This window comes from Sapajus apella, unplaced genomic scaffold, assembly GCF_009761245.1.
Source record: "Sapajus apella isolate SASKATOON/1434 unplaced genomic scaffold, GSC_monkey_1.0 scaffold103, whole genome shotgun sequence".
In the NCBI taxonomy this organism is placed as follows: domain Eukaryota; kingdom Metazoa; phylum Chordata; class Mammalia; order Primates; family Cebidae; genus Sapajus; species Sapajus apella.
In genome coordinates this window covers 4,815,906-4,836,970 of record NW_022437043.1, presented here as the reverse complement: position 1 = coordinate 4,836,970, position 21,065 = coordinate 4,815,906, and the positions used below count along the sequence as shown (strand labels likewise).

Sequence of the window (21,065 nt, the reverse complement as noted above, 5' to 3'; positions counted from 1 at the left end):
ACACCGCGTTTGTGTGTTCTCTCTGGAGCAGCAGCCGGAATAAAAGGCCCGTGGCCTTGCCCTTTGAGTCTCGGAGGATGTTTGCCACCGGGACAATGGACTTTAAATAATTCAGGGGTCAAAAGGTGTCGGGGGGGAGAGTTACAAATCAGCACTTGAAACCGAACACGAAAAAAAATCCAACAAATCCAAACTAATATAACAAATCAAAACTTGGATCTTTAGAAGACAACTTCAACCTTAATGCTTCCACGAGGAAAGCAGAAAGGCTAATGACTGAATTGTGAAAATGAACCAAGATGCTCCACCACTTGATGTCACACACACCCATGACTCCCTGCACAGATCGACAGTCCCGGGCGCTGAATCCCCGCAACCCTCCGCGCCCACACAGGTTAAACTCTTGCTGCAAGCGACTTCCGCTTCCTGGCCTAAATCTGATACGCACGACTTCCCACCCCCCCCCCCCCGGCCCCCGCCACGGCGGCAACTGCACAGGTTCGGTGACAGCCAAGACACCGGGCGTTTCCCACAGCCGACCGGGGCCCAGGTTGGAGCTGTCGCCAGCGAGGCCGCCAGGTGGGCTCGGGACGGGGCGGGCGTGGGGTGCCGGCCGCCGCGGAGAGAGGGTTGCCGCGTACCACAGAGCAGTGCGGGGGCGGGGGCGGGGGCGGCTCGCGACCCGCTCCTGGGGGTGGGGGCTGGGTGATACTTAAAGAGGCGCAGGCTGCCCAGAGGGGACGGTCTGAGGCCGAGGGCATCCTGAGGGCGGAAGAGGCAACGCGCGCCGCCCGCTAGGGCCTCGGTGGTGACTGACTCCTAGAGGCTGCGGCGGAGGGGGAGAAGCCTGGTGGTACATTCCATGGCCCAGTGCCTCGGCCACTGGAAATCCCACAGGGGAATATCGGGTAGGGAACCACGGGCTTCAAGGCAGAAATGACCACCCCTCCAAGATGGCGGCTCCCGTAGAGATACTCCCAAGGGTACAGCCATGTTTCTTGCCTGACAGTCACTGAAGGAAATTGGAAAGGCCGCCTCTCCTTCGACGCACACGCACACGCACCGACGCGGTGTAAGGGCACCAGGTGTAATTGTGGGCGAGCGGCCGCTTCGGAGCTGACACTGAGCATGTGCAAATCAAGTCGTGAAGGGCGGGGGTCCCTCGAAGTAGTTTTCAGGACTTAGGAGTGAGTTCAACAGACGGACTTAAGGCCGCTTAAGCATTGAGATAATTATGAGGATGTTATGACATGGATCAAGCATTGAGATAATTATGGTGATGTTATGACATGGATTTCATACTCAATGATGATGCTCAGTAGGGTGAGGAGGCTTCTCTGGGGTCATTTATAGGGAGGTGCGGAGAGTGAGTGATTGGGGTTTGTGGGTGAGTGATGGGGTCACTAGAGAAAGATGATGGGTAGCCTGTGGGCTGAGTGATGGGGACACGAGTGAATGATAAGGGCGTCTGTCGGGTGAGTGATACAGGGTCTCTGGGGTGAGTGATAGGGTATATGTCAGATGAGTGAAGAGAAGTCTGTGGGGTGAGAAGGGGCGGTGCGGGGTGAATACTGGAGGTCTGTGAGGTGTAGGATGGGGTCTATTGGGTGATTGCTCAAGGTTTCTGCCAGGTGAGTGATGTGTTTATTTGGGACTAGTAATGGGGCGGGGTCTGTGGAATCAGATATGCAGCTTCTGGGGTCAGTGATAGGTGGTCTTTAGGTCTGGAATGAGGTTGTTTCAAAAACCTACTTTTGACTTTGTTGATCCTCCTGTATCTTTGTTTCTCTGTCATTAATTTCTGCCCTTAACTTTGTTATTTCTTTTCTTTTTTTTTCTTTTGTTCTCATTTTTAAAGTCCTGAATTGAATGCTTATCTCTTACTATCCAGTCATTTTATTTTATAATATGAACATTCAGTTTATAAATTTTTCTCTAAGAACACTTTAGCTCCATGCCACGTGTTTTGTTGTTGCTGCTGCTGTTTTGTTTTGTTTTGTTTTGAGACAAGGTCTCACTCTGTCCCCCAGAGATGGAGTACAAGTGGCATGATCACAGCTCACTGCAGCCTCAACCTGTGCTCAGTCGATCCTCCCAACTCAGCCTCCCAAGTAGCTGGAACTACAGGCCTATGCTGCCACACCACTACTTTTTTATTTTGTGTAGGCACGGGGTCTCACTGTGTTGCCCAGGCTGATTTTTTTTTCTTGTTAAAATTCTTTTAGGAAGACCTCACCTGAAGATTTTTTTTTAAGATACAAGAACCTCCCTCTGTCGCCCAAGCTGGAGTGCAGTGGAGCTATCATGGCTTACTGCAGCCTCAACCTCCTAGGCTCAAGTGATCCTCCAACCTCAGCCTCCCAAGTTGCTGGGACTACAGGCAAGCTTGCCCAGCTAATTTTTAAATTTTTGGGTAGAGATTGGGGTCTTGCTCTGTTGCCCAGGCTGGTCTTGAACTCCTGGCCTCAAGCAATCCTCAAGTAGTCCTCCCACCTCATCCTCCCAAAGTGCTGTAACTACAGGCGAGAGCCACTTCGTCCAACCCACAAGTTTCGATATGTAGCATCTCCACTATAGTTTCCTTCTAATGATTTCTAATTGCAGTTGCAGTGTTCACTCTTACCTCTGGGTTATTTGAATATGAGATTTTGATTTCCCAAAATGTTGACATTTTGTTTTTGATTTCTAAATTGTGGTCAGAGACTGTCACCTGAGTGATCATTACATGGAGGAAGGATGCTTTTAGGTTCAACACATATCTCCAAATTACTTTTCAAAACTTTTGTAAAATTGGATCTCCTACCAGCAACATATAAAAAGGCTTCTTCCAAAATCCTCTTCCACACTGAATTTTTTTTTTTTTTTTTTTTTTTTGAGACAGAGTCTTGTCCTGTCGCCAGGCGTCAGGCTGGAGTGCAGTGGTGCAATCTCGGCTCACTGCAATCTCCACCTCCTGAACTCAAACAATTCTCCTGCCTCAGCCTCCGCAGTAGCTGGGACTACAGGCGTGCACCACCATGCCCAGCTAATTTTTTTGTATTTTTTAGTAAAGATGGGGTTTCACTGTGTTGGCCAGGATGGTCTGGATCTCTTGGCCTTGTGATCCACACACCTTGGCCTCCCCAAGTCCTGGGATTACAGGTGTGAGCCACCGCGCCCGGCCTTTTTTTTCATTATTTTTGAGATGGTGTCTTGCTCTGTCACCAGTCTGGAGTGCAGTGCCTCTATCTCAGTTCTCGGCAACCTCTGTCTCCTGGATTCAAGTGATTCTCCTGCCTCAGCCTCCCAAGTAGCTGGGACTACAAGCGTGCACCACCACACTCAGCTAATTTTTTTGTATTTTTTAGTAATGATGGGTTTCACCATGTTGGCCAGGATGGCCTCGATGTCTTGACCTTGTGAGATTTTTTTTTTTAAATTTTCCCCATTCTGAGGGCCAAACACAAGGGTATCTAGTTTACCTTGATGTGCATTTTCCTGACAACTAGTGGTTGGACATTATTTCATACTTATTGGCCATTGAGTTATATATTTAAACTTCTTCATATTCTCTGCTCTTTTTTTCCTTTAGGTGGTTTGTCTTTCTTACTAAGTTGTGAATATTAACCTGTATTGTAACTATATTTCCTCAATCTCTTTGACTTTTGAAAGTTGTCTTTACATTTGATTTTTTCAAAATTATCTATTAAGATATATCTGCCTTTTTCCTTTACAGGTTCTGAGTGTCTTGTCTTGCCTAGTGACTTCTCCCCATTTCGTGTTCAAACAAATATGCCTTGTTTATTTTTAATATATTTATTGTTTCAATTTTTTTAAGTGAAATTTTAATCTAACTGGAATTTATTTTGGTGTATGGTAGGAGATGGACGCAGTTTGTATATTCCATTTGGATAGCTAATTTGCCAGCACCAGTCGTTAAATGAATACCCGTTCTAATTCAATTAAATGTCACTTTTGTCACATAAATTCCCAAATGTGTATTGTTTTATTTCTGAACTCTGTTTAGTTCTTCCGATATATGTATCTACTTCTTTTTAAAAAAATCATATTGACTTTAGAAATATTTCAGTACTGCACGTGAGTCCTGACATTCCTAAAAAAGAAAAAAAAAAAAAAAGAAATAGTTTTAATATCAAATAGTGCTAGTCCCCCTCACTTTCTTTTTGGTTGCTTTCATTAATTTTCTTGTATATGAATGTTAAAACTATTTTATCTAGTTTCACAAATAACCATTAAAACTACACTATTTGATAGTCTTGCTTTATTTATTTTATTTATTTTGGTTTTAATTTTTATTTTTGAGACAGAGTCTCGCTCTGTCATCCAGGCTGAAATGCAGTGGCACTAACTCCACTCACTGCAAGCTCCACCTCCCAGGTTCAAGCGATTCTCCTGCCTCAGCCTCCCGAGTAGCTGGGATTACAGGCACCCACCACCACACCCAGCTAATTTTTGTATTTTTAGTAGAGATGGAGTTTCACCATGTTGGCCAGGCTGGTCTTGAACTCCTAACCTCAAGTGATCCACCTGCCTCAGCCTCCCAAAGTGCTGGGATTACAGGCGTGAGCCACTGTGCCCAGCCTTCTATGTTTAACATTTTGAAGAATTGCCAAACTTTTCCAAAACAGCTACATCACTTTATATCCCGACAGCAATGTATGAAGGTTCCAATTTATCACATCCTTGCTAACACTTATTGTCTTTTTAATTCTAGCCTTCCTAGTAAGTGTGAAGTGGGATCTCGTGCTTTTGATTTCTATTTCTCTAGTGGCCACTGATGTTGAGCATCTTTTCCTGTACTTATTGGCCATTTGTATATCTTTGAAGAAATACCTATTCAAATCCTTGGCCTATTTTTAAATTGAGTTGTCTTTGTGTTATCAAGTTGTATAGATAATCTGGGTACAAGTCCCTTGTCACAAATGTGATTTGCATGTATTTCCCCTCGTTCTGTGCAGGTGTTTTTGTTTTTGTTTTTGTTTTTGTTTCCTGAGATGGAGTCTCACTCTGTTGCCCAGGCTGCAGTGCAGTGGTGTCATCTCGGCTCGCTGCAACATCCGACTCCCGGGTTCAAGCAATTCTTCTGCCTCAGCCTCCCAAGTAGCTGGTTTTATAGGCACTCACCACCACATCCAGCTAATTTTTGTATTTTTAGTAGAGACAGGGTTTCGCCATTTCAGCCAGGCTGCTCTCGAACTTCTGGCCTCAAGTGATCCACCTGCCTCCACCTCCCAAAGTGCTGGGATTACAGGCATGAGCCACCGTGCCCAGCCTCTGTGTCTTTTCACTTTCCTGATGGTGCCCTTATAGTTTTCACATGTTCCTGTCTTGATTTGTATTTTTCTTAGGAATGGTTCTTGAATTATATCAGATGCCTTTTTGATGGAGTAGCCTAATGGTGTTACTTTCCTAAATTGGTTGTTGTAATGAATGATATTGATATATAATGCAGATCCATCCTTACCTTCCTGGGATAATTCTGTTGGTCAAGGGCAATTTTTCTTATGAGTCATGGTCAGATTTGAGTTACTAATGTATTTGTTTCTTTTTCCTCAAGTCTGTGTCCCCTCATTCACAATTCAGACCAGGCATAGGGCCTGGGCAGAGGTGTATATAGGGTGGGTCTCTTCTCTTTCTGTACAGTCAGTGTAAGAACAGAGAAGACAGGCCCACTTCTTTTTCTATACAGTCAGTGTAAGCACACAGCCTGTGGTAAGCACCAGGAAGCCTGAGTTAGTAATATTTTATTTAGAATTTTTGCCACTATAAAAAGTTTGCTTATAGTTTTCTTGTTTTTCTATATTTAACAAGTGTTGGTATTAAGGTTATGCCAGTTTTTAAAAGGAAATCAAAAGATTTCCTTTTGTTTTTTTTTTTTTTTTTTTTGAGACAGAGTCTCACTCTGTTGCTAGGCTAGAGTGCAGTGGTGCAATCTCAGCTCCCTGCAACCTCCACCTCCTGAGTAGCTGGAATTATAGGCACGCACTCCCATGCCCAGCTAATTTTTGTATTTTTAGTAGAGATGGGGTTTCACCATGTTGGCCAGGATGGTCTCCATCTCTTGACCTCATGATCCACCTGCCTCAGCCTCCCAAAGTCTGGGATTACAGGCGTGAGCCACCATGCTCTGCACCATTTTTTAATGTGTTAAAATAGCATAGACATTCTCTTAAGTTCAACTATATACACACTTACAGCTGATGCCTTTTTTTAAATGGCAAATTTTAGATATATTATTTTCTCTGATTATTGCTCTACAGATTTCTGGTGGGGAGGATTAATTTTGGTAGTTTATGTTTGCTAGGGTCTAAGACTGTGTGCATGTTTGTGATGTTTGTGATGTGTGTATGCGTGTGTGTGTGTGTACATATGTATATATTTTTTTCCTTTCTCTTTTACCTTGATCAGATTTCTCATGAATATTTTGTTGTCTTCTTTTAATTTCTTTCTTTTTTTTGAGACAAGGTCTCCCTCTGACATCCAGGCTGGAGTGCAGTGGTGCCATCTCGGCCCACTGCAGCCTGTACCTCCCGGGCTCAAGCAATCCGGCTAATTTTTGTTGTTGTTGTTGTTGTCTGTCTGTTTTTTGAGATGGCGTCTCGCTCTGTTGCCCAGGCTGGAGTACAGTGGCGCAATCTCAGCTCATTGCAAACTCTTTCTCCCAGGTTCAAACGATTCTTCCACCTCAGCTTCCCGAGTAGCTGGGATGACAGGCGTGTGCCACCATGCCTGGCTAATTTTTATATTTTTAGTAGAGATGAGGTTTCACCATGTTGGCCAAGCTGGTCTTGAGCTCCTGAGCTCAAGTGATCCATCCACCTCGGCCTTCCAAAGTGCTGGGATTACAGGCGTGAGCCACTGCACCTGGCCTTTTAAAAAATATTTTCTTAGATTGAACACTTAGTTCATTTACCTTTAGCTTTTATTTTTAAACATTAAAAATAATTAGGCCAAAACATTCTTTTTTCCTCTGTGACTGTAGACAAAGACAAAATATTCTTTAAATATAGCCTTAGCTGTGTCTCAAAATTTGTTATGAAGTCTAAAATTTTGTTATCAAATCCATTTTCAATCCTGACATGTTTAGAGAATATTTCTTTCTTTTTTTCTTTTTTTTTGAGATGGAGTCTTGGTCTGTTGCCCAGGCTGGAGTGCAGTGACACGATCTCGGCTCACTGTAACCTCCGCCTCCTGGATTCAAGCAATTCTCTTGCCTCAGCTTCTCAAATAGCTGGGATTACAGGTGTCCGCCACCACACCCAGATAATTTTTACATTTCTAGTAGAGACAGGGTTTCACCATGTTGGCCAGGATGATCTTGATCTCCTGACCTTGTGATCTGCCCACCTCGGCCTCCCAAAGTGCTGGGATTACAGGCGTGAGCTACCACGCCTGACCTAGAGAGTATTTCTTAATTGAAACCTGGATTTGGTAGTTTATCTTTTTATTATCTACTTATGATTTTACAAGATCATGGTCAATATAACCTGCCAAAACTGTAATTTTTAAATGTATCAAGATATTTTCTTCAAGTCCAAGTTACATAATTTTAAAAAATTTTTGTCAACTATGCCATGGGTCTAAGAGAAGAGAGTATATTCAATTGGGTAAAGTAAAGTTATGTGTCTTAAGTCTAGCTTGTTGATTATATTTCTCAAATCTGCTTTACTTAGTTTTGTTTTTTGTTTGTTTGTTTACTTGATCCATCATACCATAGAAGAGATACAATAAAATCCCCTGGCACAATTATGATTTTCTTAAACTTTTTATTTTGAAATACTAATAGATTCATAGGAAGTTACAAGCATAGCACAGAGCCCTGTATACCCTCACCCAGTTTTCTCCAATGATTACATCTTACAAAATCATAATACAATATAAAAATGTAGAATTTGACATTGGTACATAGTGTGTACATAGTTCTTTTTTGTTTTTTGTGTTTTTTTCTGAGACGGAGTCTTGCTCTGTCACCCAGGCTGGAGTGAAGTGGTGCGTGCAATCTCCGCTCACTGCAACCTGTGCTTCTCGAGTTCAAGTGATTCTCCTGCCTCAGCCTCCCAAGTAGCTGGAATTACAGGTATGCGCCACCACACCTGGCTTTTTTTTTTTTTTTTTTTTTTTGGAGACAGAGTCTCCCTCTGTCACCCAGGCTGGAGTGCAGTGGCACGATCTTGGCTCACTGTAACCTCCACCTCCCTAGTACAAGCAATTCTCCTGCTTCAGCCTCTCGAGTAGCTGGGACTACAGGTGTGTGCCACCACACCTGGCTAATTTTGTATTTTTAGTAGAGATGGGGTTTCACCATGTTGCCCAGGCTGATCTCGAACTCCTGACCTAATGATCCACCCACATCTGCCTCCCAAAGTACTGGGATTACAGGCGTGAGCTACCACACCCAGCCTAGTATGCGCATAGTTCTTATGTCATTTTGTCATATGCATAGATTCATGTAACAGCTACCACAATCAAGATACAGAACTACTACCCCTTTATACTCTTTTTTTTTTTTTTAGACAGGTTCTCACTGTGTTGCCCAGGCTGAAGTACAGTAGCACCGTCATCACTCACTGCAGCTTCGAACTCCTAGGTTCGAAGCGATCATCCCGCCTTGGCCTTCTGAGTAGCTGAGACTACGGGTGCATGCCATGGCTACTTTCTAAATTTTTTGTGGAGGTGGGGGGGGGGTCTCACCATGTTGCCCAGGCTGGTCTCGAACCCCTGACCTCAGGTGATCTGCCCGCCTCGGCTTCCCAAAGTGCTGGGATTACAGGCATGAGCTACCACACCCGGCCCAGTGTGTTATCTTTTGAGGTTGGTTTTTCCCATCAGCATAGTGTCCTTGAAAACCATCCAAACTGTTGCTAGCAACGATAATTCATTTCTTTTTGTTGCTGAGTAGTATTCCATATTCTAGATTTACTACAGTTTGTTCATCTGAGGGCCCTTTTGCTTGTTTGTAGTCTGAGGCCATTACATATCAAGCTTCAGTGAATAATCTTGTACAGGTTTTTGTGTACACATAAGATTTCCTTTCTCTGGGATGAATGCCCAGAAGTGCAGTTGCTCGATCATGTGATAAGTATTTTAGTCTTTAAAGAAGCTGCCAAACTTTTCCAGAGTGGCTGTACCACTTTACATTCCTGCTGGCAATGTGTTAGAGATCCAGTTTCTCTGCATACACACCAACATTTGGTAAAGACCAAAATTCAAAGAAAGGAAAAGAGTTAAAATGTGCTATTTTTAAAAGGCACCACCAGCTCTAAATGTGTTTATAGCTGAACTTTAAAGAAGATAATATCTATGCCATTTTAACACATAAAAAGAAATTTCCTGAGTTCCTTTTAAAAACTGGCATAACCTTAATAGCAACACTTGTTAAATATAACACAACAATTATGATTTTTTTTTTTTTTTTGAGACGGAATTTCGCTCTTGTTACCCAGGCTGGAGTGCAATGGCGCGATCTCGGCTCACTGAAACCTCCGCCTCCCGGGTTCAGGCAATTCTCCTGCCCCAGCCTCCTGAGTCGCTGGGATTATAGGCATGCGCCACCATGCCCAGCTAATTTTTTGTATTTTTAGTAGAGACGGGGTTTCACCATGTTGACCAGGATGGTCTCGATCTCTTGACCTCGTGATCCACCCGCCTCGGCCTCCCACAGTGCTGGGATTACAGGCTTGAGCCACCGCACCCGGCCCTATTATGATTTTTTTAATTGTACTTTAGGTTCTGGGGTACATGTGCAGATCATGCAGGATTGTTGCATAGGTACACACATGGCAATGTGGTTTAGAGCCTCCATCCCCCCATCACCTACATCTGACATTTCTCCCCATATTATTCCTCCCCGACCTCCCCACCCCCCCTGCTGTCCCTCCCTTAGCCCCCCCCAACAGACCTCAGTGTGTGATGCTCCCCTCCCTGTGTCCATGTGTTCTCATTGTTCAACACCCACCTATGAGTGAGAACATGCGGTGTTTGATTTTCTGTTCTTGTATCAGTTTGCTGAGAATGATGGTTTCCAGATTCATCACATCCCTACAAAGGACATGAACTCATCACTTTTTATGGCTGCATAGTATTCCATGGTGTATATGTACCATATTTTCCTTGTTCAGTCTATCGTCAATGGGCATTTGGGTTGGTTCCAGGTCTTTGCTATTGTAAACAGTACCACTATGAACATACGTGTGCATTGTCTTTATAATAGAATGATTTGTAATCCTTTGGGTGTATACCCAGTAATGGGATTGCTGGGTCAAATGGAATTTCTATTTCTAGATCCTTGAGGAAGCGCCACACTGTCTTCCACAATGGTTGAACTAGTTTACACTCCCACCAACAGTGTAAAAGTGTTCCTATTTCTCCACATCCTCTCCAGCATCTGCTGTCTCCAGATTTTTTAATGATCGCCATTCTAACTGGTGTGAGGTGGTATCTCAATGTGGTTTTGATTTGCATTTCTCTAATAATCAGTGATGATGAGCATTTTTTCATATGTTTGTTGGCCTCACATATGTCTTCTTTTGAAAAGTGTCTGTTCATATCCTTCTCCCACTTTTGGATGGGTCTGTTTGTTTTTTTTCTTGTAAATCTGTTTTAGTTCTTTGTAGATTCTGGATAATAGCTCTTTGTCAGATGGGTAGATTGTAAAAATTGTTTCCCATTCTGTTGGTTGCTGGTTCACTCTAATGATTGTTTCTTTTGCTGTACAGAAGCTCTGGAGTTTAATTAGGTCCCATTTGTCTATTTTGGCTTTTGTTGCCAATGCTTTTGGTGTTATAGTCATGAAGTCCTTGCCTATGCCTATGTCCTGAATGGTTTTGCCTAGGTTTTCTTCTCGGGTTTTTATGGTGTTAGGTCTTATGTTTAAGTTTTTAATCCATCTAGAGTTAATTTTAGTGTAAGGTGCCAGGAAGGGGTCCAGTTTCTGCTTTCTGCACACTGCTAGCCAGTTTTCCCAACACCATTTATTAAACAGGGAATCCTTTCCCCATTGCTTGTTTTTGTCATGTTTGTCAAAGATCAGATGGTTGTAGATGTGTGGCGTTGCCTCCGAGGGCTCTGTTCTGTTCCATTGGTCTATATCTCTGTTTTGGTACCAGCACCATGCTGTTTTGATTACTGTAGCCTTGCAGTATAGTTTGAAGTCAGGTAGTGTGATGCCTCCAGCTTTGTTCTTTTTGCTTAGAATTGACTTGGCTATGCGGGCTCTCTTTTGGTTCCATATGAAGTTTAAGGTGGTTTTTTCCAGTTCTGTGAAGAAGGTCATTGGTAGCTTGATGGGGATAGCATTGAATCTATAAATTACTTTGGGCAGTATGGCCATTTTCATGATATTGATTCTTCCTAACTATGAGCATGGAATGTTTTTCCACCTGTTTGTGTCCTCATTTCCTTGAACAGTAGTTTGTAGTTCTCCTTGAAGAGGTCCTTCACATCCTTTGTTAGTTGTATTCCTAGGTATTTTATTCTCTTTGTAGCAATTGTGAATGGGAGTTCGCTCATGATTTGGCTGTTAGTCTGTTATTGGTGTATAGAAATGCTTGTGATTTCTGCACATTGATTTTGTATCTTGAAACTTTGCTGAAGTTGCTGGTCAGTTTAAGGAGATTTTGGGCTGAGATGATAGGGTCTTCTAAATATACAATCATGTCGTCTGCAAATAGAGACAATTTGACTTCCTCTTTTCCTAATTGAATACCCTTTATATTTTTTTCTTGCCTCATTGCTCTGGCTAGAACTTCCACTACTATATTGAATAGGAGTGGTGACAGAGGGCATCCTTGTTTAGTGCCGGATTTCAAAGGGAATACTTCCAGTTTTTGCCTGTTCAGTATGATAATGGCTGTAGGTTTGTCATAAATAGCTTCTATTATTTTGAGATATGTTCTTTCAATACCTAGTTTATTGAGAGTTTTAGCATAAAGGGCTGTTGAATTTTGTCAAAGGCCTTCTCTGCATCTATTGAGCTAATCATGTGGTTTTTGTCTTTGGTACTGTTTATGTGGTGAATTACGTTTATAGACTCGTGTGTGTTGAACCAGCCTTGCATCCCCGGGATGAAGCCTACTTGATCATGGTGGATAAGCTTTTTGATGTGCTGTTGCAATCGGTTTGCCAGTATTTTGTTTAAGATTTTTGTATCGATGTTCATCATGGGTGTTGGCCTGAAGTTTTCTTTTTTTGTTGAGTCTCTGCCAGGTTTTGATATCAGGATGATGTTGGTCTCATAAAATGATTTGGGAAGGATTCCCTCTTCTTGTATGGTTTGGAATCGTTTCAGAAGGAATGGTACCAGCTCCTCTTTGTATGTCTGGTAGAATTCAGCTGTGAACCCATCTGGTCCTGGACTTTTTTTGGTTGGTAGGCTATTAATTGCTGCCTCAACTTCAGCTGTTGTTATTGGTCTATTCAAGTTTCAACTTGTTCCTGGTTTAGGCTTGGGAGGGTGCAAGTGTCCAGGAATTTATCCATTTCTTCCGGGCTTACTAGTTTATGTGCATAGAGTTGTTTGTAGTAATCTCTGATTGTAGTTTGTATTTCTGTGGAGTCAGTGGTGATATCCCCTTTATTGTTTTTTATTGCATCTATTTGATTCTTCTCCCTTTTCTTTTTTATTAATCTGGCTAGCAGTCTATTTTGTTGATCTTTTCAAAAAAACCAGCTCCTGGATTTATTGATTTTTTGATGGATTTTTTTGTGTCTCTATCTCCTTCAGCTCTGCTCTGATCTTAGTTATTTCTTGTCTTCTGCTAGGTTTTGAGTTTTTTGATCTTACTCCTCTAGCTCCTTCAATTTTGATGATAGGGTGTCGATTTTAGATCTTTCCTTGCTTCTCCGGTGGGCATTTATTGCTATAAATTTCCCTCTAGACACTGCTTTAAATGTGTCCCAGAGATTCTGGTATGTTGTATCTTCGTTCTCGTTGGTTTCAAAGAACACCTTTATTTCTGCCTTCATTTCATTGTTTATCCAGTCGACATTCAAGAGCCAGTTGTTCAGTTTCCATGAAGTTGTGCGGTTCTGAGTTAGTTTCTTAATTCTGAGTTCTAATTTGACAGTTATGATTTTTAAGACTTCATGTGGTTTAATGCATTTGTGCTGGTTTTATTTGTATGCGTTGAATGGTCCTGAAGGTTTATGCCAGTTAGTACTTCTTTGTTTCTTTTACTATTAAAAGATACTCCTGGCTGGGCACAGTGGCTCACTCCTGTAATCCCAGCACTTTGGGAGGCCAAGGCAGGGGGATCACCTGAGGTCAGGAATTCGAGACCAGCCTGGCCAACATGGTGAAACCCTGTCTCTACTAAAACAAAATACACAAATTAGCCAGGTGTGGTGGCAAGCACCTTTAATCCCAGCTACTCAAGAGGCTGAGGCAGGAGAATCACTCGAATCCGGGAGGCAGAGGTTGCACTGAGCCCAGATTGCGCCATTGCACTCCAGCCTGGAGGACAAGAGCAAGACTTCATCTCAAAAAAAAGATACTCCCCTTTTGATACTCCCCTTTTTTGTTGATCTGTTGATGATTTGGACCTTAATTTGTACTGCGATAATTGTATTTTCAGACCTCCTTTTATTTTCTTGGCATTTGCCTAGTAAATTGTATAGCTTTTAAATCCTCATTGAAATATAACATAATACAGAAAAGTGCATACATTGTGCATATTTAGCTTGATGTTTTTTTTTTTTTTTTGAGACAGAGTCTCGATCTGTTGCTCAGGCTGGAGTGCAGTGGCATGATCCCTTCTCACCACAACCTCCACCTCCTGGATTCAAGTGGTTCTCCTGCCTCAACCTCCTGACCAGCTGGGACTACGGGCATGCGCCGCCATGCCCGGCTAAGTTTTGTATTTTTAGTAGATACGGGGTTTCACTATGTTGGCCAGGCTGGTCCCAAACTCCTGATATCATGATTTGCCTGCCTTGGCCTCCCAAAGTGCTGGGATTACAGGCGTGAGCTACTGCGCTTGATGATTTTTTAACAGACCAGACAAACCTGCGTAGCCACCACCTAGTTGAAGAAATGTTTTTTAGCTGGGTGTGGTGGCATGCACCTGTAGTTCCAGCGACCCATGAGGCTAAGGCAGAAGGATTACTTGAGCTCAGGAGTTTGAGGCTGCAGTGAGCTATGATCTTGCCACTGTATTCCTGGCTGGGTGACAGAGCAGGATCCTGTCTCCAAAAAAAAACTTTTTTAAAGCAGCCACATTTCTTAAATGTATGCAAACATAATCATATGGCATTGCTTCATTGCTCTTTTGAGTCTGGCTTCTTTAGTTTAACAAGAGTGTTCATGGGATGAGACTCATGCATGTTGAGTATAGCAATTTATTCTTTCTCATTCCTGTATAGTATTTTCTTGTATAAATGTAGCACTGTGAGGTTGACCGAAAAGATGGAGAGGCAGATGCCGGATCAGGTTTAGCAAGTTTATTTTAACCTGCCAGGCTGGCTGCCTTCACCACAGGCGGTGAAGGCAGCAGCCTGACTTACAGACTATGGGGGTTATATAGGGGGTTTGCAGGTAGCCGGGTACTATTCTAAGAAAAACCACATCTTGGTTCTCAGGGGCTGACATTCTGCTTCATTGGGTTAGTATCCTGGGTGCAACCACATCCTGGAACCTAGGTGCCCTGTTGACAAGGCTTGAGGCTGTTTTTGTTATGGGCTTCGCTTAGCAAGGGAGAACGGGGAGGAGGTCTATGGGCTTGCCTTGCTGTGACCCTAACATTCCAGCCTTTTGTTATATATATAAAAGAAAGAGAAAAGGGGTGTTCCTAGCTGCTTCGTGCTGAGTAGGGACGCTGGTTGGGGTGGGGCTGGCTTGCAGGTTGGTAGTCCTGGAACACCATCATGTCTTGTATTGTGCCAGAGGTAAAAGCTTGTATTGATTCTACAAAAACTGGCTGAAAAGGCGTAAGAGGCAAGGGCCAAAGACCAAGAGGAGGAGGAGAGTTATAGCAGGGCCGAGGAGGGGAAGCAGCCAAGGGGCCCAGGAGCTGAGAGACCTAGCGGGCCAGGGGGCCCAGGCAGAAGAATTGTTTTCTTTTATTTTGGGGGTTTGGTTTTTGAGCCTTTTGACAGACTTTTGAACTAACCTAGATTTATTGAGGTAGAAACAGCATTGTTTATTTAAAAAGAGACACAGACTTCCTTGTTTTCAGCAGTGAGGAGGTCTAGGCCTCTGTGGTTTTTGTAGGGGGACTGCTGTTAAAGAGTGTAGTTGATTTTGGAGGCGAGTGATAGAGTTTGCTTTTTTTTTTTTTTTTAGTGATGATTGGAAGTTTTGGGAGAGCGACTGGAAATATGATAATGAGGTTTTTATACTTCCTGCTTCTAAGTTGACACTAGTTGTGACTTTAAGGGCTACTAATAAGGGAATGAACTGTATTGATTTTTTTGGGGGGGGAGGTGTGTAGTGTAGCAGGGACAGGGAGTTTTTGGTTTGGAGGGACAAGGTTAATGTTGGGGGTCAGGTAGACTAGGGTGCAGGTACCTGTCTAGTTGGTAGGGAGACAGAAATAGGTTGTGAATCTGCAGAGGAAGAGGATGCCTGCAGTGTTAATGCAAACAGACAAGCGGATTGAATGTAGGTGTTTGCGTACATGTAGGTTTCTTGTTTGGAGGGACTTGGTGCAGCTTTAGTAACCTAGAGTGAAGAGGAGAGAGAGAGAGACCCCTTTCAGAAATTTTGTCTGGGGAAGAGGTTTCCATGTTTGAGAGGCAGGAGGGGAGGTAATGCAGAGGGGCTGGGTAAAGGAGTGGTTAGCTTCAGGGGAAACTGAATAATTTACTTGGAGTGAGGTATGGGAAGGGAGATGGGAGATGGGTTGAGTTGAGCCACAGGCAGAGGGAGGGATGGTGCCTACATGTATGTGTCCATTGAAAGAGGTGACACATAAGGGGGCGTGGCCAAGTTTTGTGGTGTGGAAGGTTATGGGACTTTGGATGGCAAGGTGAGGCCAGTTGTAATTGGCAGTATATGTGGAGAGAAGTTTGGTAGCTCTGTTAGTGAGGGCAGTGGGATAGTTTCTAGTGAGGATGAGGGCTTTGCCTACAAAGGCAGAGGCTTTTTGGATGGTGTGTGAGAAGCCAATGGGAATATGGTCCTAGGGATGAGAAACTGGGATAGCTGAGTAGGCAGTAGAGGAAAGGAAAAAACAGGTCCAGCAACGGGAAGCAAGTGTATCATTGGAGTGCAATAAGAAGGAGTGAGACAGATTGAGAGATTGTTTGAGTCTTGTAGAAGTGAGAAGGGAGAGTAGAGGCAGTGGGGCTGACTGTTAAAAGAGTTAGGACTTTGAGGAAGAATTGGGGTCTTTATTTGGGGGAAGGAGATGATAGGGGTTGTATGGAGAGGTGGCCTCTTTTAGAAGGTTTATGAGGTGGCTGATACAGTCCTGTGGATAGTTAAACTTTTTTTTGCAGATGAGCAAGAAATAGGTGAATTAAGACTTTTTTGTGTGGGGGGAATGGGGAGAGTGGAGAGGACTTTTAATATGTGGTATGTTATGGAGAGAGGCTGTTTCTCTTAGCTGATGTGTAGAGATAGTAGGAGAGTGGAGGCCCCTTGAGAGGAAGCGACAGCGTACATGACAGTTTGAGGTTATGTTTTTAGTGTGGTAAGTAGGTGGGGAAAATAGAAATAAGGGCAAAGGAGAAGGGACAGGGTATGCACTGATACGGAAGGACTGGTGAAGAGATGTTAGAATTTTTTTGGTTTGTTCTTGAGGGAAGATGAGTTTTTTTGATATTTGACTATTCACTTTCCCTGGAAGGAGGCTTTTTGTTGTAACAATGAAGATTGTCGGTAGAATACTGGGGTTGGATTGCAGGGTGATGAGGAGGAGAGGGGCAGGGGAAGAGGAAAGGGAGGCTATTTTGCTGCCTTGGTGGCTTTTCTGTTCCTTTTGAGATTTTATCGGATCCTGTTTCGCATCCTCTGCAGTGTATAACTCCCGCCTTAGCTGGGAGGTGTGCAACTTGGAGGAGTTGGTAAATAAGGGGACTTTTAGTGATGGGGATTCCTACCTAGAATGGGAGCAGGACAGTGAGGCATGAGAAGGAAAAAGTGTGAGAAAATGGTATTAATTAAGGAACAAGTAAGGGGTCTGGTGGCCTGTGGACATGAGATGAGTCTGTCAACCTTCACAACTGAGACCTGTGAGGGATGAGTTGGTCCTGAAAATTCGGGTAAAGCCGAGTAGGTGGCCTTGGTATTGATTACAAAAAGATTGGCTTACCTGCTACTAACAGCGTTACCCTGGGCTCCAATACAGTGATGGCAGATGGGGCCGGGGACTCTGGGCCCCGTCAGTCTTCAGCAGCTAAGCTGTGGGAGTACAGGCGATTCTTTACCTTTTCTCTTGGTGAAGGGGTTGCGGGTTGGAGGTACAGGCTTTTCTGTCTGCCTGTTGAGAGGACAGTCAGACTTCCAGTGGCCTGTGTGCTGGCAGATGGGGCAAGGGCTTTTTGGTGCCCATGGATTGGGACATGCCCACACCCAGTGGCCTTCCTTGCTGCATTTGAAACATGCCCCCAGAGGTGCACTGCTATCAGGTCTTTTGTGCCCCTGGCAGCCATAGCCAGGCTGTTGGGTTGGCGAATGGCTGCTGCGAGAAGCTGGTATTTAGCATGATCTCTTTGGGCCTTGTCTGTTTTACTTTGTTCATCCCTGTTATTGAAGACCTTGAAGGCCAGGTTAGGGAGGTTTTGTTGTGGGGTTTGAGGGCCATTAATGGCCTTTTTAAGTTTGTGTCAGATGTCTGGAGCAGACTGGGAGATAAAATGAGTGTTAAGAATTGTACCTTCTTGAGGGCAGGATTAACACGGGCGTACTTCTGGAGGGCCTCTGTAAGGCAGGAAAGAAACTGGGCAGGATTTTGTTTGCCTTTTGGGAAAATGTTCTGAGTTTCTAAAAATTTACAGCTGTATGGGCAGCTTTGTTAAGGCCTGCCATGAGGCAAGTAATTATGTGGTTACGAAATGCCTTGCCGGGATCTGTAGGCTGATATTTCCAGGCCAGTTCCTTTCAGGGGACAGCAGTTGCCCGCAAGCCACACTCTTTCCTTCTCTTTGGGGAGGAGAGTAGAGGAGAGGATAATATAGAGATTATGCCAGGTAAGTTCATAAGACTGGGTAAGATGTTTAAATTCTTTGATGTAAGTGTCTGAATTGGAGGAGAAAGACAAAAGGCACTTTTCGATTTGGGAGAGATCAGAGAGAGAGAAGGGGACATGAACATGGACAATGCCTTCCACCCCCGCCACCTCTCGAAAGGAGAGTAAGGGAGCTGGCCGTAGGGGATGCCAGGTCCGAGAGCAGGTGTGGGATGAAGATGGAGAGGAGTCAGAGTCGGAAGCAGGGGGAATGGATAGGGGAGGGGACAAGGGGAGAGCTGGAGCTGGGGCCTAAGGTAGAGGTTCAGGGTATCCTGGTAGAGGCTCAGGGTGCTGGCAGAGAAGAGGGAAGTCAGCTGGGTCGAAAGAGGACGCATCATCTGCGAGGGCCATGGGAGGGATTGAGTTGGGTTTTGAGCGGGCAAGGAAGATTTGGAAAGTGGAGCAGGACTGACAGAGAGGGGGCGATTGCAGAGGGTAAAGAAAGCCTGAACATAGGGAACCTCAGACCATTTACCATTGTGGTGGCAGAAATTGTCAAGGTCCCTCCTGGAGAATGTTGAAATTGAAAGTACTATTCTCAGGCCATTGAGAACCATTGTCTAATTTATACTGGGGCCAGGCTGTATTGCAATAGAGAATTAGATTTTTGGGGCCTGATTTCAGACTAAAGGCCAAGGATGTCTAGATTCCGGAGGAGACATCCTAAAGGACGTCTTAGATGGAACGGACTGGCCAGACCCCATGGTAAAAGGCCAGAAGAGGATGAGGCTGCCGAGAAGGAAGACAGGAGACAGCGTCCTCTGCCCTGTTTCCTTCACCTAAGACAGTGAATTTGGAACAGTCGCTGTCGAATTAGGTGTCCCCAAGATGACAGGACTGAGGCCCCTGGGGCCCAAAAGGTGTCCTCAGCCTAGTGCTGGGACTTTCAGACAGAAAACAGATGGTTGAGGAACCAGACAGAGGCAAACCTCTATCCAACTTACTGGCCAGGAGGTGATGATTTGGATGGAAATAACCACAGTTGGCAATGGAGGTCTGGGGTTTCCCTCCTGGGTCTGGACGAGGGAGCTAGCCGCAGAGGCAGGGAAAGAGAAAGAGAAAAGCAGCAAGCATCTACTCCCATCCCGGGTTTCAGCACCAAAATGTGAGGTTGACCGAAAGGATAGAGAGGCAGATGCCAGGTCAGGTTTAGCAAGTTTATTTTAACTTGCCAGGCTGGCTGCCTCACCACAGGCAGTGAAGACAGCAGCCTGACTTAAAGACTATGGGGGATATTTAGGGGGTTTGCAGGTAGCCGGGTACTATTCTAAGAAAAACCACATCTTGGTTCTTAGGAGCTGACATTCTCCTTAATTGGGTCAGCATCCTGATTTCGAGAACCAGGTGCGACCACATCCTGGAACCTAGGTGCCCTATGTATAAGGCTTGAGGCTGTTTTTGTTATGAGCTTGGCTTAGCAGGGGAGAACATGGAGGGGTCTATGGGCTTGCCTTGCTATGACCCTAACAAGCACAACTTGTCTATCCATTCTGATGTTGATGGGCATTTACATACTTTTTAGTTTTGAATAAAGCTACTGTGAACATTATCCTACCTTTTTTTTTTTTTTTTTTTTTTTTTTTTTTGAGGAGTCTCACTCTGTTGCCCAGGCTGGAGTGCAGTGGAATGATCTCGGCTCACCATAACCTCTTCCTCCTGGGTTCAAGGGATTCTCCTGCCTCAGCCTCCCAAGTAGCTGGGACTACAGGTACATGCCACCATGCCTGGCTAATTTTTGTATTTTTCGTAGAGACGGGGTTTCACTATGTTGGCCAGGCTGGTCTCGAACCCTTGACCACATGATCCACCCATCTTGTCCTCCCAAAGTGCTAGGATTAGACATGTGAGCCACCATGCCTGGCCTCTATCATATCTTTTAGCAAACATATATTCGTATTTATCTTGAGTGAGAGAGAACTGGAGTCAAATAGCAGGGTCATAGGGTATTGCATGTATTCACCATTAATGGGTACTACCAAACAGTTTTCCAAAGTGTATATACTAGTTTATGCTCCTAACAAGCAATCTGTGAGTTTTGGCTGCTCCACATCCTTGCCCACTCTTGTTTATTTCCTATCTTTTTCATTTGGCCGTTTCTGATGGGATTATCTTATTGTAGATATGGAGGATTATGTTGAGGATTATCTTGTTGTAGTTTAACTTCCATTTCCTTGCTAACTGGTGAAGTCGAGCATCTTTTTATAAGCTTATTTGTTATTTGGATATTTTTTGTGAAATGCCTATTCCTTTTGCTCTTTTTCTATTGCTCTTATTGATTTCTAGACATTCTTGATATATTTGAGATATTAATCATTTGTCAAATACAGGTATTACAGTTACCTTCTCCCACTGTAGGATTTGCCTTTACATTTTTAATTTTATCTTCTGATAAACACAAGTCCTTAATTTTAATATGGTCCAATTTAGGTATCCTTTATTCTACCAGATATCAGGACTTAATATGAAGCACATTTAATTAAGACTGTAACACTGGTCCAAGAATAGACAAATAAACCAATGGAAATACAGAGTTCAGGAATGGACCCCCACATATATGGTCACAAGGATATACTACAGAGCAGTGGAGAAAGGATAGTCTTTTATTTTTTTCTTTTGGAGACAAAGTCTCACTCTATTCTCCCAGGCTGGAGTACAATGGCAAGATCTCAGCTCACTGCAACCTCCACCTCCTGGGTTCAAGCAATTCTCCTGCCTCAGCCTCCTCAGTAGCTGGGATTACAGGTGCCTGCCACCACACCCAGCTAATTTTTGTATTTTTAGTAGAGATAGGGTTTTGTCATGTTAGCCAGGCTGGTCTTGAACTCCTAAGCTCAGGTGGTCCACCCACCTTGGTCTCCCAAAGTGCTGAGATTACGGATGTGAGCCGCTGGTCCCAGC

The 21,065-nt window shown here is 43.9% G+C and overlaps 1 protein-coding gene and 1 pseudogene across 4 annotated transcripts in view; one reads left to right on the top strand and one right to left on the bottom strand.

The window, feature by feature from the left end:
• Positions 1-379: 379 nt before the first annotated feature.
• The window catches only part of ZNF41 (zinc finger protein 41), a 50,826-nt gene continuing 30,140 nt past the window's right edge, over positions 380-21,065 (top strand). For 2 of the 4 annotated variants that reach the window (XM_032258476.1, XM_032258475.1), the window contains exon 1: positions 380-579. The gene's annotated coding sequence lies outside the window, so the exon portion shown is untranslated. Of the gene's footprint in view, positions 580-692; positions 1,324-21,065 lie in introns of those variants that run through there. The other 2 variants (XM_032258472.1, XM_032258473.1) reach the window with 2 other exon arrangements.
• Positions 5,559-5,729, bottom strand: LOC116536819 (annotated as a pseudogene).